Source organism: Ranitomeya variabilis, chromosome 3, assembly GCF_051348905.1.
Source record: "Ranitomeya variabilis isolate aRanVar5 chromosome 3, aRanVar5.hap1, whole genome shotgun sequence".
Lineage (NCBI taxonomy): Eukaryota > Metazoa > Chordata > Amphibia > Anura > Dendrobatidae > Ranitomeya > Ranitomeya variabilis.
This window is the reverse complement of record NC_135234.1, coordinates 401940227-401955119: the sequence shown is the minus strand read 5'-3', so window position 1 is coordinate 401955119 and position 14893 is coordinate 401940227.

Sequence of the window (14893 nt, the reverse complement as noted above, 5' to 3'; positions counted from 1 at the left end):
TGGAGCAGGTGCTGCTTCTGGGGCCACAAGAAAGGCTGCTGTGTATAGAAGGGGCAGGTGGCACAATATGGAGGGCGTCATGGTCTCACAGTGACAGGGGTGAACACTGAGGAAACTGAAGGAGTGTACATGGCTGTCATGGCCTGGGTGTGTGGGAGCTGTAATCCAGCATCTGCCTGTAATGGCTGCCATTGGCGCTAGCCACACTCATCGCTGTTTAACTACTTAAGTGCCACTGTTGGTAACAGGCATTTAATTAGTGCAATCAGTGGACCCAATGAAGACCCCTGGCGATACCATCTTCGTACTCGCCCACGAGGAGTTTTTACTCATGTATTTTCCCATAACCGTAGCTTTTTACAGTTGCAACAAAGTAGATGGGATTTATAAAGATCTCATAGTCACTTGTGCCCGGGGCAGAGATGCTGGACACAGGGGCAGAATGCTGGACACAGGGGCAGAATGCTGGACACAGGGGCAGAAAGCTGGACACGGGCAGAATGCTGGACACGGGCAGAATGCTGGACAGGGGCAGAATGCTGGACACAGGGGCAGAGATGCTGGACACAGGGGCAGAGATGCTGGACACAGGGGCAGAGATGCTGGACACAGGGGCAGAGATGCTGGACACAGGGGCAGAGATGCTGGACACAGGGGCAGAGATGCTGGACACAGGGGCAGAGATGCTGGACACGGGCAGAATGGAGATACGGGGTATGATGAAAGACATGGGGGCATGACTGGAGACACTGGGGGCAGAATTGGAGACAGATCGTGCAGGATCATGGGGCAGGATGGAGACAGATGGGTCAGGATGGGGAGATCATATGGGGCAGAATGGGTACTCATGAGGGCAGGATGGGAGAACGTATGGCTGACGCCAGGAATGAGACACACGTTGGCCAGGATGGGGAATATTATTACCATAGGGACTAATTAAGGGATATTATTACTGCAGTGATGTATTTATTTTATTTTTTGAGGATGAGGGGGCGGTCCTGTTACTGCGTAGAGTGAGACTATGTCGCCTCTTTTTCTTCATGTGGTGTAATGTAGAAGTTGGGAAAAATTAAGTAATATGTTCTGCAAGCGGAGCTTGAGATAACTGTTATTTCCTGCAGAGACAAGTCCTGGCTGGATGAAGTGATGGCGGTCTGTGCTGGATAAAAGATAAAGGACTTCACCTAGAGACGTTACTGGTGAGTCAGTGTTACCTATACACTGACACTATACACTGTATACTATATACAGAGGTCCTGTGTACAATGTCACCGGTGATCACTGTATTACCTCTACAGACACTGCATACTAAGTACAGATCTCCTGTGAATACTGGCACTTATGGTGATAGTATGGTGCTTTTTTTTTTTTTATTACTGATCAGAATTGTAGTATTCAGTCACTATGTGGTGGTAATATGTGGTCTGGTCATGGTGTGGTGGTATTTGTTCCTTGTATGTGATATTATTCGGTCACTGGTGGTAATATGTGGTCTGGACATGGTGTTGCGGTATCTGTTCCTTGTATGTGATATTATTGGTCATTTTAAAAATTGAAAAATAAATAAATAAATCTTTATTTTTATATAGCGCTAACATATTTCTCAGTGCTTTACAGTTTTGCACACATCATCATAAATAAAAATATACCTAAATTGTATTGCATATTTTAACCCCTTTATGACCCAGCCTATTTTGGCCTTAATGACCTTGCCGTTTTTGCAATTCTGACCAGTGTCCCTTTATGAGGTAATAACTCAGGAACGCTTCAACGGATCCTAGCGATTCTGAGATTGTTTTTTCGTGACACATTGGGCTTCATGTTAGTGGTAAATTTAGGTCGATAATTTCTGAGTTTATTTGTGAAAAAAAACAGAAATTTGGCGAACATTTTGAAAATTTTGCAATTTTCACATTTTTTATTTTTATTCTGTTAAACCAGAGAGTTATGTGACACAAAATAGTTAATAAATAACATTTCCCACATGTCTACTTTACATCAGCACAATTTTGGAAACAAATTTTTTTTTTGCTAGGAAGTTATAAGGGTTAAAATTTGACCAGTGATTTCTCATTTTTTAAAAAAAACCATTTTTTTTAGGGACCACCTCACATTTGAAGTCAGTTTGAGGGTTCTATATGGCTGAAAATACCCAAAAGTGACACCATTCTAAAAACTGCACCCCTCAAGGTGCTCAAAACCACATTCAAGAAGTTTATTAACGCTTCAGGTGTTTCACAGCAGCAGAAGCAACATGGAAGTAAAAAATGAACATTTAACTTTTTAGTCACAAAAATGATCTTTTAGCAACAATTTTTTTTTTCCCAAGGGTAAAAGGAGAAACTGGACCACGAACGTTGTTGTCCAATTTGTCCTGAGTACGCTGATACCTCATATGTGGGGGTAAACCACTGTTTGGGCGCACGGCAGGGCTCGGAAGGGAAGGAGCGCCATTTGACTTTTTGAATGAAAAATTGGCTCCAATCTTTAGCGGACACCATGTCGCGTTTGGAGAGCCCCCGTGTGCCTAAACATTGGAGCTCCCCCACAAGTGACCCCATTTTGGAAACTAGACCCCCAAGGAACTTATCTAGAAGCATAGTGAGCACTTTAAACCCCCAGGTGCTTCACAAATTGATCCGTAAAAATGAAACAGTACTTTTTTTTTCACAAAAAAATTATTTTAGCCTCAATTTTTTCATTTTCACATGGGCAACAGGATAAAATGGATCCTAAAATTTGTTGGGCAAGTTCTCCTGAGTACGCCGATACCTCATATGTGGGGGTAAACCACTGTTTGGGTGCACGGCAAGGCTCGGAATGGGAGGCGTGCCATTTGACTTTTTGAATGGAAAATTTGCTCCAATCATTAGCGGACACCATGTCGCGTTTGGAGAGCCCCTGTGTGCCTAAACATTGGAGCTCCCCTACAATTGACCCCATTTTGGAAACTAGACCCCCCAAGGAACTTATCTAGATGCATAGTGAGCACTTAAAACCCCCAGGTGCTTCACAGAAGTTTATAACGCAGAGCCGTGAAAATAAAAAATAATTTTTCTTTCCTCAAAAATGATTTTTAGCCCAGAATTTTTTATTTTCCCAAGGGTAATAGGAGAAATTGGACCCCAAATGTTGTCCAGTTTGTCCTGAGTACGATGATACCCCATATGTGGGGGTAAACCACTGTTTGGGCGCACTGCAGGGCTCGGAAGGGAAGGCACGCTATTTGGCTTTTTGAATGGAAAATTAGCTTCAATCATTAGCGGACACCATGTCGCGTTTGGAGAGCCCCTGTGTGCCTAAACATTGGAGCTCCCGCACAAGTGACCCCCATTTTGGAAACTAGACCTCCCAAGGAACTAATCTAGATGTGTGGTGAGCACTTTGAACCCCCAAGTGCTTCACAGAAGTTTATAACGCAGAGCCATGAAAATAAAAAATAATTTTTCTTCTCTCAAAAATGATTTTTTAGCGCACAATTTTTTATTTTTGCAAGGGTAACAGGAGAAATTGGACCCCAACAGTTGTTGCCCAGTTTGTCCTGAGTACGCTGGTACCCCATATGTGGGGGTAAACCACTGTTTGGGCGCACGTCGGGGCCTTTTTGAACGCAAGATTGGCTGGAATCAATGGTGGCGCCATGTTGCGTTTGGAGACCCCTGATGTGCCTAAACAGTGGAAACCCCTCAATTCTAACTTCAACACTAACCCCAACACACCCCTAACCACAACCCTAACCCCAACACACCCGTAACCCTAATTCCAGCCCTAACCACAACTGTAACCCCAACACACCCCTAACCCTATCCGTAACCCTAACCACAAGCCTAATCTTAACCCTATTTCCAACCCTAGCCCTAATTCCAACCCTAAGGCTATGTGCCCACGTTGCGGATTCGTGTGAGATTTTTCCGCACCATTTTTGAAAAATCTGCAGGTAAAAGGCACTGTGTTTTACCTGCGGATTTACAGCGGATTTCCAGTGTTTTTTTGTGCGGATTTCACCTGCGGATTCCTATTGAGGAACAGGTGTAAAACGCTGCGGAATCCGCACAAAGTATTGACATGCTGCTGAAAATACAACGCAGCGTTTCTGCACGGAATTTTCCGCACCATGGGCACAGCGGATTTGGTTTTCCATAGGTGTACATGGTACTGTAAACCTGATGGAAAACTGCTACGAATTCAATCCAATCCGCTGCGGATCCGCGGTCAAATCCGCACTGTGTGCACATGCCATAACCCTACCCCTTACCCTACCCCTAGTTCTAACCCTAACCCTAGTGTAAAAAGAAAAAAAATATTTTTATTTTATTATTGTCCCTACCTATGGGGGTGATAAAGGGGGGGGGGTTATTTATTATTTTTTTATTTTGATCGCTCTGATAGAACCTATCACAGCGATCAAAATGTACTTGTAACGAATCTGCCGGCCTGCAGATTCGGCGGGCGCACTGCACATGCGCCCGCCATTTTGGAAGATGGCGGCGCCCATGGTGAAGACAGACGGACACCGGGAGCCTCGGTAAGTATGAGGGGGGGGGGAGATCGGGGCACAGGGGGGGGCATAGGAGCACGGGGGGGTGGCATAGGAGCACGGGGGGAGCGGACAGGAAGACGGGGGAGCGGAGCACAAGATGGAGGGGAGCGGAGCACAGATCGGTGGCTTGGGGGGGGCGATCGGTGGGGTGGGGGGGTCACATAAGTGTTTCCAGCCATGGCCGATGATATTGCTGCATCGGCCATGGCTGGATTGTAATATTTCGCCAGTTTTTTAGGTGAAATATTACAAATCACTCTGATTGGCTGTTTCACTTTCAACAGCCAATCAGAGCGATCGTAGCCACGGGGGGGTGAAGTCACCCCCCCTGGGCTGAAGTACCACTCCCCCTGTCCCTGCAGATCGGGTGAAATTGGAGTTAACTCTTTCACCCGATCTGCAGGGACGCGATCATTCCATGACGCCACATAGGCGTCATAGGTCGGATTGGCACCAACTTTCATGACGCCTACGTGGCGTCAAAGGTCGGGAAGGGGTTAACAAATATTTAGTAGGTTACAGTAGAGTAGGGCCCGGCCAAAAGTGTCTACCGTGTTATGGTGGCAGCTTAAAAAATCTTTTGCCCAAAACAAAAGCTGCCGGCTATATGTGTGATCTGGTGATGGGAACTGTTAATGTGTGATAGGTGAGAAGTGGAGTTTTTTCAAGACAGAGCGGTGAGACTGTGGACAGTTTGAGGGGTGGAGCATGGAGGCGGGGCTGGGGTGGAGCCTGGGCGGAGTCTCAAGGGGGCCCCGAAAATTTTGCCAGTATGGGGCCCCGAAATTTCTAGTGGCAGCCCTGCAAGTCGTTGAGCTGAACCAACAGAGTGACATGCCAATAAGGCTGTTAGTTTAGGTCAGACGACACAACATTGTTGCAAAAATTGCAGCATGAACATCGACCTTAACCCGTTTGCATCGCTGATATTTTGCATTTTTGTCATCTTTCCTTTTTCCAAGAGCCATAACTTTTTTTTTTTTTACTGGACGAGTTATACTTTTAAATTGCACCATTCATTTTAACAGCTGAAGTACCGGAAAAGGGAAAAAAAATTCCAAGTGCAGCAAAGTCGCAAAAAAGCACAACTCCACATTTTTTTTATTGGTGTTTTACATGATAAAAAATTATCTGGTAATATGATTCTCCAGGTTAATTGATAGGGCTGTTTGAGGGCTTATTTTTTGCCTCTTGAGCCAACATTTTTATTAATACCAGTTTGGGGAAGCTACGATGTTTCGATCAACATTTTTTTTTTTTTTTTTTAACCGCCACAACATAGAATGATCCTAGCTGTTTAACCCCTTCCAGACATGCGGCGTACATATACTACTCTGCGGGAGCTGCATTCCCGCAAACAGCAGTATATATACAGCGCGGCCTCACACGGAGCATTGCGGCGATTGCGCACGGATGTCAGCTCTGTGTGAGAACTGACACCCCACAGCAACGCATCGGTGCTAGCACCTATCGCAGCCATTTAACCCCTCTGAAACCACTGTCAGTAGTGACAGCGGCATAGAGGAGCATCGTGCAGGGAATAAGTTCCCTGTGCACTTCCATCAAGACAACGAAATGCGATTGCGTTGTCCTGATGGTCTCCTTGGAGACCATCAGCCCCAAGATGGCCGCGACATCCTGCAGGGAACATGGCTTGTGAGCTTCTGCTGAGAGCAGACACTGACATGCCTCCTTCCCTGAACATGAAACACAGAAAAAAGAATGAACCACCTCACCCCCAGCAGCATACGGCTTGCTGAAGCACAGAACTTTTCTTTGAATCCAAAAATTTATTAGAAAATGCTTCTTAAAAACTAAGTTTGTTAAAGGACGCTTCGAGCGTTTGAAATGCGTAACTGTATCCTGCCATGGGAACTTTGCCATTGCCATGATTTTTTAAGAAGCATTTTCTAATAATTTTTTGGAATCAAAGAAGCTGGAACACATCTCCTTTTTCTAATAATGCCTCCTTCCCTACCTGTGAGATCCTGATGTGATACTTTGCAGTGCAGAATATCAGATCAGTGATCTGACACTATACAGTGATGTCCCAGAATGGGACAATCTAAAAAAGTTAAATAAAATTAAAAAGTGTAAAAATATTTTTTTAAAAATCCGTAAATACATTTTTTTTCCAATAAATACTTTATGTAAATAAAAAAAAAAACAATAAAAGTTTGTTATTGCCGCGTCCGTAATGACCCACTCTGTGAAACTGTCTCACTAGTTAACCCCTTCAGTGAACACCATAAAAGGCAAAAAACAATGCTTTATCATCATACCACCAAACAAAAAGTGCAATAAAACGCAATCAAAAAGACGGATGTAAATATATTTACATGAAAATGTCATCTTGTCCCGCAAAATACAAGCTACCATACAGCTCCATCAGCAGAAAAATAAAAATGTTATAGCTCTCAGAATAAAGCGATGCAAAAATAATTATTTTTTCTATAAAATAGTTTGTGTAAAAGTACCAAAACAGAAAAAAAACTATATAAATGTGTCATCGCTATAATGGTACTGGACTGAAGAATAAAGCTTCCTTTCTAATTTTTTTTTGTGCTGTAATCACACAAACCCGAAGAATAAAGTTGCCTAATCACTTGTGAAGAGCGGAACAAAAATTGTTACCTCAATGAACCAAAAAGAATTTGTGATCAATATTGACCTGTCCATTCAAGGACATTTTAGCTATAGTGTGAAATCCTATTTTTTGTTTGTGAAACTGCCACTTAGGCGAAACTGTACTGTTTTGTTTGTTGTGAAACTATCACATAGCCGAAACTGTTTTTTTTGTCTTCTCTTTTCTCTCTTTGTTTAAACAAGCAAAACTTGTATAACCACTGAAACTACCTGTACAACTATATAAAGAGGGGATAGCACCTTGAAGGCAGGCGTGCTTCAGAGGCTTCCCAGTGATATACTATACGAGACGTGTCTTGTGTATTATTTCTGGTGATTCCCCACTTCCAAAGGCTGCTCCGACTGAGTGTGGTCCCGACATTTCCTGGTGCCTGAACAGGGACCCGAGGTCTGTGTACTCCTTCAAGAACACCGGCAGAATACGAACGAAAAGAGAATCTGGGATAATGGACGGCAGATGAATAAAAACCTGGCCAGGTAAGAGACACTGTTAGATCTCTTATATCTGCCCTGCACTGTCCGTAAGATTTTCTGTGTCGTGTCCTTTAGCGGGTAGTTCTAGTAGAGGAGGATACCTATAGCTCGGGTTCTTGAACTACTTAGGAATTGACCACCTCACGGAGTACGGCATTGAATGAGAGTGAATGTGAATAGAAGGTGTGTGGAAGTTGGGAATAGCCCTATAAGCCGCCCAGGGTGTTGAAACAGAAGAAGTGACTGTCCCACTGGGCAACGTGGTTGCGTCCTTTCGGGGAGACCTCCGCGCCTATGTTCAATCTCTGATCCTGTCTTTGACGAAAACCTGGTGACGGATAAGTGTATGATAGTATGAGCCCAGGACAGATAAATTAGCCTGGGACAAGATACGTTGTATTTTGATCCTCTGTCTGGTTGCATTTGTGTTGTTTGCTATAGGTGTAGGAATCAGGATTTTCTTACATCAGCACGGTACGCAGAAGCCGTTAAACATCCTAGCTCCTTAGGAAGAAGGTAACGAGGTATTCTCATACCCAAACGCCACCTAGGGCAAGAAAAGAAAAAAGCTCAGGATAAGAAAATGGGGAATAAGCAAAGTCGGAACCAGAAGAATTAGATATCTATACTATCATAAAGGAGAGAAGTGGTGAAGATGCCACTAAGGGGCTGAGAAAGATTTTTAGTAAGTTTGGAGTTACTAAGGCAGAAGCATTTAGTAGAAAAAAAATGGGAAGGAATTCAGGGAAAAAAAAAAAAGGCATAATCAGAGACAAGAAATGGATAGATCAGATCCAAGCGTTGATTGATGTCTCTAGGGTAGCAGAAAAAGAGGGATGGACATATAATCAACAGAATAAAAAGTGGTGTATTAGACCCGCAGGCTATGGAGAAAAACAAAATGTGGAATATAAGAACACCCCACCCCCATACCTTAACCCACATGCCTCATCTTTTCTCCAAACACCACCTCAAAGTTTAGCCGGACCAGGAGGATGGGTATGTCCGCACTGTGGACAACAAAATCCAGACTGGAGAAATGATTGCCTAGCCTGTGGTACACCTAGACATGGCGCTGTACTTGCCCCTGTTAGGGTAGTACCAAGACCCTTTAGGGAACCTGGTGCTGACGGAGTAATGGGAACTAAATATCACCAAACTCGACAATATTTCCCTTGGTCCCCCACTGAAGGCATGTCTCTCTTGCATAACGCACCAGATCCCACCCAGTGTCCAGTTAGATTTGCACAATATATACAGCAAATTATGCAGACTCACGCTGGCGTTTGGGCAGATGGAGAAGAATTATGTAGAATGAAAATGACTCCTGGACTCTTCCAGGAGCTATTAGCAAATCTACAGGTACATAGGCCCCAGGCAGGAGATGGTGCCTTACAAACGATAGAATCAGGTACGCAATTTGTAGATCACTTAATGGTTTTCATGAGGGAAAAACAGAGGCAGAGAGGAACAACGGGAGTGGTGGCTCAGAAATCTGGACAATCAGTAGACGAATATTATCTAAGTGTAGAAAATAATTTCAGAGATGAAGGCATGGATCTAACCGCTTCAGGAATGATGAGGTTAGTTACAAAAACCTTTATAGATGGATTGTCTCCAAAAGTGAAGGAAAAGCTTAAGGCCGCAACCCCTGATTGGAGAACCTTGGAAGACCCACACCTGGCTAGACAGAAAGCTGTAGGGATAGAAATGGACTTAAGAGAAAATTCTAAGCCAGTAAGAATTGCACAGGCTAATACTGGCTCTGCTAATCAAAAGTTTACTTGTCATTACTGTAAGAAGCCAGGACATTTCCAAAGGGAATGTAGGAAGAGAAAAGCAGATATAGATTCAGGAACCTTTGTACCCAAAAATAGGATAAATAACCCAGCGCCTGATCAAACAGACAGCTCAGAATGACTGAAGGTTATGCAGGTCTCTCTTCCTTCTAGAAGACCAATAATACAAGTTGAGGTTGAGGGTAAAAATGTACCTTTTCTGATAGATACGGGAGCAACATCCTCCATTTTAAATCAAGACTTTTTACCATATCCTGACAATATATCCTCAAAGGTAACATATGCAGAAGGGTATGATGGTAAAATTCAGGCGTTGCCCTTTACAAAACCTTTAAATGTGAGCTTTGGCCCTAAAACCTTTGTATCCAAATTTTTATTTGCTAAAGGTGCACCTACCTGCTTGCTGGGTACTGATGTCTTAAGTAAAATGCACGCAAACATCCATTTTAGAGAAAATGGCACAGTTATGCTGACCATCCCTGAAGATGCAGAAACTCTGGAAAAATATGTTAGAATACAGGCAATGGAGGATTTTCCCGAAATTTACACTCAACAAGCAAAAATTGACTTGTCTCGGGTTCCTGACAGCCTATGGGCAAAAGGAGACACTGATGTAGGATTCTTATCAGTAGCTCCTATACTGTTAGAAACTGCCCCGGGAACCATTTTACCTCAGCTTAGGCAATACCCCATCAGCGCCCAGCAAGAACTGGCGATTTCTCAACAAATTCAGGATTATGTGTTACAAGGTGTTTTGGTAGAAATCAGGTCACCCGCCAATACACCCTTATATCCTGTTAAAAAGAAAGTTTCCTCCAAAGAAACTATGGTGAAATATCGCATGGTGCACGACCTACGGGAAATCAATAAGGTTTTGGCACCGGTCACCCCTGTGGTACCGAATCCTCATACCTTACTGTCTCAAATTCCCAGCACTGCTGCATATTTTACGGTAATTGACTTATCAAACGCATTTTTTTCTGTGCCACTACATAAGAACTGTTGGCATTTGTTTGCCTTTACATTCAAGGGTAAACAATTAGCATGGACAAGATTGCCACAAGGTATGGTACACTCACCAACTTTGTACTCTGAAGCAATGCAGACCGTGCTGAAAAATTTCACCCCAGAACCAGGAGTAGTCATTCTACAGTATGTAGATGACTTACTTATTTGTTGCCCTGATGAGCAGACGGCAGTTACCTCAACTGTTAATTTCTTAATTTTCCTAGCGCAAGAAGGCTGTAAAGTAAATAGACAGAAACTCCAGGCTTGTCAACAAACAGTCGTGTTCTTAGGTCACTGCATATCACAGGGCATCAGACATCTCACACCTCAACGTACGGAAGCCATACGTAACATGCTTGAACCCAGGAATCACAAACAGCTGCGTGCTTTCCTGGGTATTGTTTCACACTGTAGACAGTGGATCATACATGCAAGTCAACTCATGCAGTCTTTATATGACTGTATTGCCAACACGCCATATTCACTCAGTGAAGAGGCTAAACAGTCATTTTCCTCTTTGAAAACAGCACTGGTATCAGCTCCGGCTCTGGGACTCCCAGACTACACTAAACCTTTTCAATTGATGGCAGCTGAGATATCCTCACATGCTACAGGGGTGCTCACACAAAAACATGGAAACAAACAGAGACCTGTGGCATACATATCAGCTCATCTGGACCCTGTAGCTAGAGCCGCACCTTCTTGTGTAAGAGTAGTAGCCGCAATTTCACTGTTATTAGATAAAGCTTCTGAGATTGTTCTTGATCACCCACTTCTAGTTCAGACCACTCATGATGTACATGGCATTCTTAACCAGGTCCAACCTAAACATATTTCAATGGCCAGACACCTCCGTCTCCAATGTTCCCTACTACTGCCGCCCAACATTTCCTTTGCCAGGGTTCAGACTCTTAATCTCGCGTCTTTGCTCCCTTTAGAGTCTGAAGGGGGTACCATACCTGAGGAAACTGCACTCTCCAACTCCTTTGACCCATCAGAGTCAATGCATGATTGTGTACAATTAATGGAACAAGAGACTCAGGGCTTACGTAATGTACGTGACAAGCCACTCTGTAATGCTACATTTGAACTTTTCATAGATGGCAGTAGATATGCAGATATGAATGGACAATTTCATACAGGTTATGCGGTAGTAACTCAGCATGAAGTGCTGAAAGCAGAACCTCTCCCTGCTAATCAGTCTGCACAAGAAGCAGAACTTACGGCATTAGTTGAAGCTCTAAAAATAGCCAAAGATCAGACAGCAAACATATACACTGATTCTAGATATGCACATGGCATTATTTTCGATTTTGGCGTAATATGGAGAGCCAGAGGTTATATGACTGCTTCAGGCCAACCTGTTAAACATGCCTCCCTCATTAGACAGATTCTGGAGGCAGCACAAGAAACTAAAGAAATAGCGGTGATAAAGGTAGCTGCACATGTGAGACTCGACACCGAGGAAGCCAGGGGTAACGATAAAGCCGACAAAGCAGCAAAACAGGCAGCACGTAAACCCTTACATCATGCCCACACACTAGATACCTCTGAAGATGATGAGGAGAGATTGAAGGAAGCTCAGAAACAGGTAGACGACGAAGAACGAGGGCAGTGGCAGAAAAAAGGGGCAGAAGATCAGCAAGGATTATGGAAAAAATGAACTTTGTTGTGTTTACCCAGAGCCTGGTACCCCGCAGTGGCGAGTGACCTCCACCTACCTACGCATGTATCGGCAAACGGTATGACGCTCAAGGTAAAAGAAAGGTGGTTGGCTCCAGGCTTTGGTAATTTCGCTCGGAACATGTGTGCTGCATGCGCTATATGCCTGGCACACAATCCAGGTCAGACCATTAAAACCCCAACCAAGCATCATGTAAGACCACTGTATCCCTTTCAAAGACTCCAGATCGACTACATCCAGCTTCCTAGGTACAATGGATACGAATATGTGCTTGTGTGTGTGGACATGTTCTCAGGGTGGCCAGAGGCTTATCCAGTTCGTAAAGCCTCAGCAAAAACTACTGCCATTAAAATAGCACATGAACTGATACCCTGTTACGGCATGCCTGAGGTGATCGAGTCAGATAGGGGTACCCATTTTACTGGAGAAATATTGCAGAATGTTATGAAAATGTTGGGAGTAGAAAACCAGTTTCACACTCCGTATCACCCACAGAGTTCAGGTAAAGTGGAAAGATTAAATGGAACAATAAAATTAAAAATCCAGAAGGCCATGGCAGAAACAGGAAAGCCTTGGACCGAGTGTCTACCACTTGCCCTGTATTCCATCCGAAACGCCCCAAGGGGGAAGGCTAAGCTGTCACCACATGAGATTCTTTTTGGTAGAGCAGCAAATTTGGGTTGTTATTTTCCACAACAACTGATGTTGAATACTGAGACTTTAACTGCTTATGTACAAGAATTACAGAAACGTTTAACTAAAGTGCATTCGCAAGTTTTTGCTTCCCTTCCAGATCCAGAAAATCTCGAAGGAGGCCACAAGTTGGAACCTGGTGATCAAATCTACGTGAAAAGACACACCAGAAAGACTCTGGAACCGAGATTTGACGGACCTTTCCAAGTCCTGTTAACAACTCCAACAGCAGTCAAGCTTGAAGGAAAGGCATCATGGATACATGCAAGCCATTGCAAAAAAGCAGTATAAGACTCATGATATTGATGTTAATAATGTTAACCTCAACGGAGGCATGGGAAAGATTGAATTCTCTAGCCCCTTTGAACAATAGATTCGTACAACATCATAGAAAATTAGTGCATGATTTGTTAAATAATACGCAACCCCTGGCAGATTGTTGGATCTGTACCCATTCACCAGTATCAGCCACAAGTATACCTTTTCTAGCAGTTCCCGTGTCAGCTGAAGAAATATTCGCTTGGCCTAATTGTTCAGACAACCTGGCCAACAACCAACCTGGCAATACTAGACTATGGAATACTACAATCGCCATACCAGTTGTGGGATGGGTAGAATTTCCTTGGTGACAGGAAAAATAGGCAACTTACAATATTTAGCACTCAGAGGAGGAGCATGGGTACCTAGGAATAAGACTGGATTAACTGATTTAGGACAGGTCCCCACTGAAAATCTACAGCTCAGTTTCAGTACAACCACCCCTTCCTCTGATGCTTTCAAACCTACAGTATTGGAAAGGTACATACATAATAGAAAATGGGAACATTCCGAGTTGTTCCCCCAAGGTGATGCAAACAGTTGTACAAGTAAGCCGGGGAACCTGATTTGTAATGAATCCGATGAGTATGTCAACGGAATGCATGTATGTGGGAATCCCGCAGCTGGGTACTGTAGCCCCTTGGGACAAAAACCCTCTTGGTGTATGCTTCAGAATGTATCTAGTTTTGTGGATTTGGCTCACAGATTGGTATTGCAGCACTCAGCTTTGTGGGATCTGCCTGAGAGTACATTTTGGATATGCGGAGAAGGGGCATATAAATGGCTTCCCGTAGGTATAAAGGGTACTTGTACATTAGGACGCCTAACCCCGGCTACTTTCATAATTTCGAACAAACAAGTGAATATGCAAGCCGTGCCCAAGCACACACTGTATAAAAGAGCTGCAGATAACTCACCACGTCCCTCGGGGAGGCCACATATAGTACAAATGGGAATTCCCAACAAAATTGCTAGTACCATTTTTATTTATCCTATGTTAACACAGATGTGGGATAAATTAGTTAGAGCCACGGATTATCTAGATGACCAGATTTGGGATATATTGGACATATTAAATACTAGTATAGCTGCACAGAATCAGCTTATAATAGTCACTAACCAACATACCCTGGTATTGGATTACCTAACTGCCTCACAAGGGGGTATGTGTCAAATCATCGGACCCACCTGCTGTCATTATATAGACCCGAATAGTACTATGAGTATGAGATTTAAATTAGAAGACGTACAACGACTCAGGGATCAGTATGACAAAGACAATGACCAAAATAAGGATAGCTGGTGGTCAGATACCTTTTCTTTTCTTAACCCGGCCAATTGGTTCAGGGGGATCGGTGGGTGGGTTACCGGGATTATGCAAAGCCTAATACATACAGTTATAGTTATTGTAATTATATATGTATTATTCAAGGTTGTACTCAAGGGTATCTCGGTATGCACAAATAAATTTTGTGTAATGGATGCGAGAATATAAAGTTTTTTTGTAATATCACAAAAAGAATGACTAAAATAATCGTCTATATGACAAGGTTTTGAATGGAATATGTCAAAGGGGGGATTGTGAAGAGCGGAACAAAAATGGTTACCTCAATGAACCAAAAAGAATTTGTGATCAATATTGACCTGTCCATTCAAGGACATTTTAGCTATAGTGTGAAATCCTATTTTTTGTTTGTGAAACTGCCACTTAGGCGAAACTGTACTGTTTTG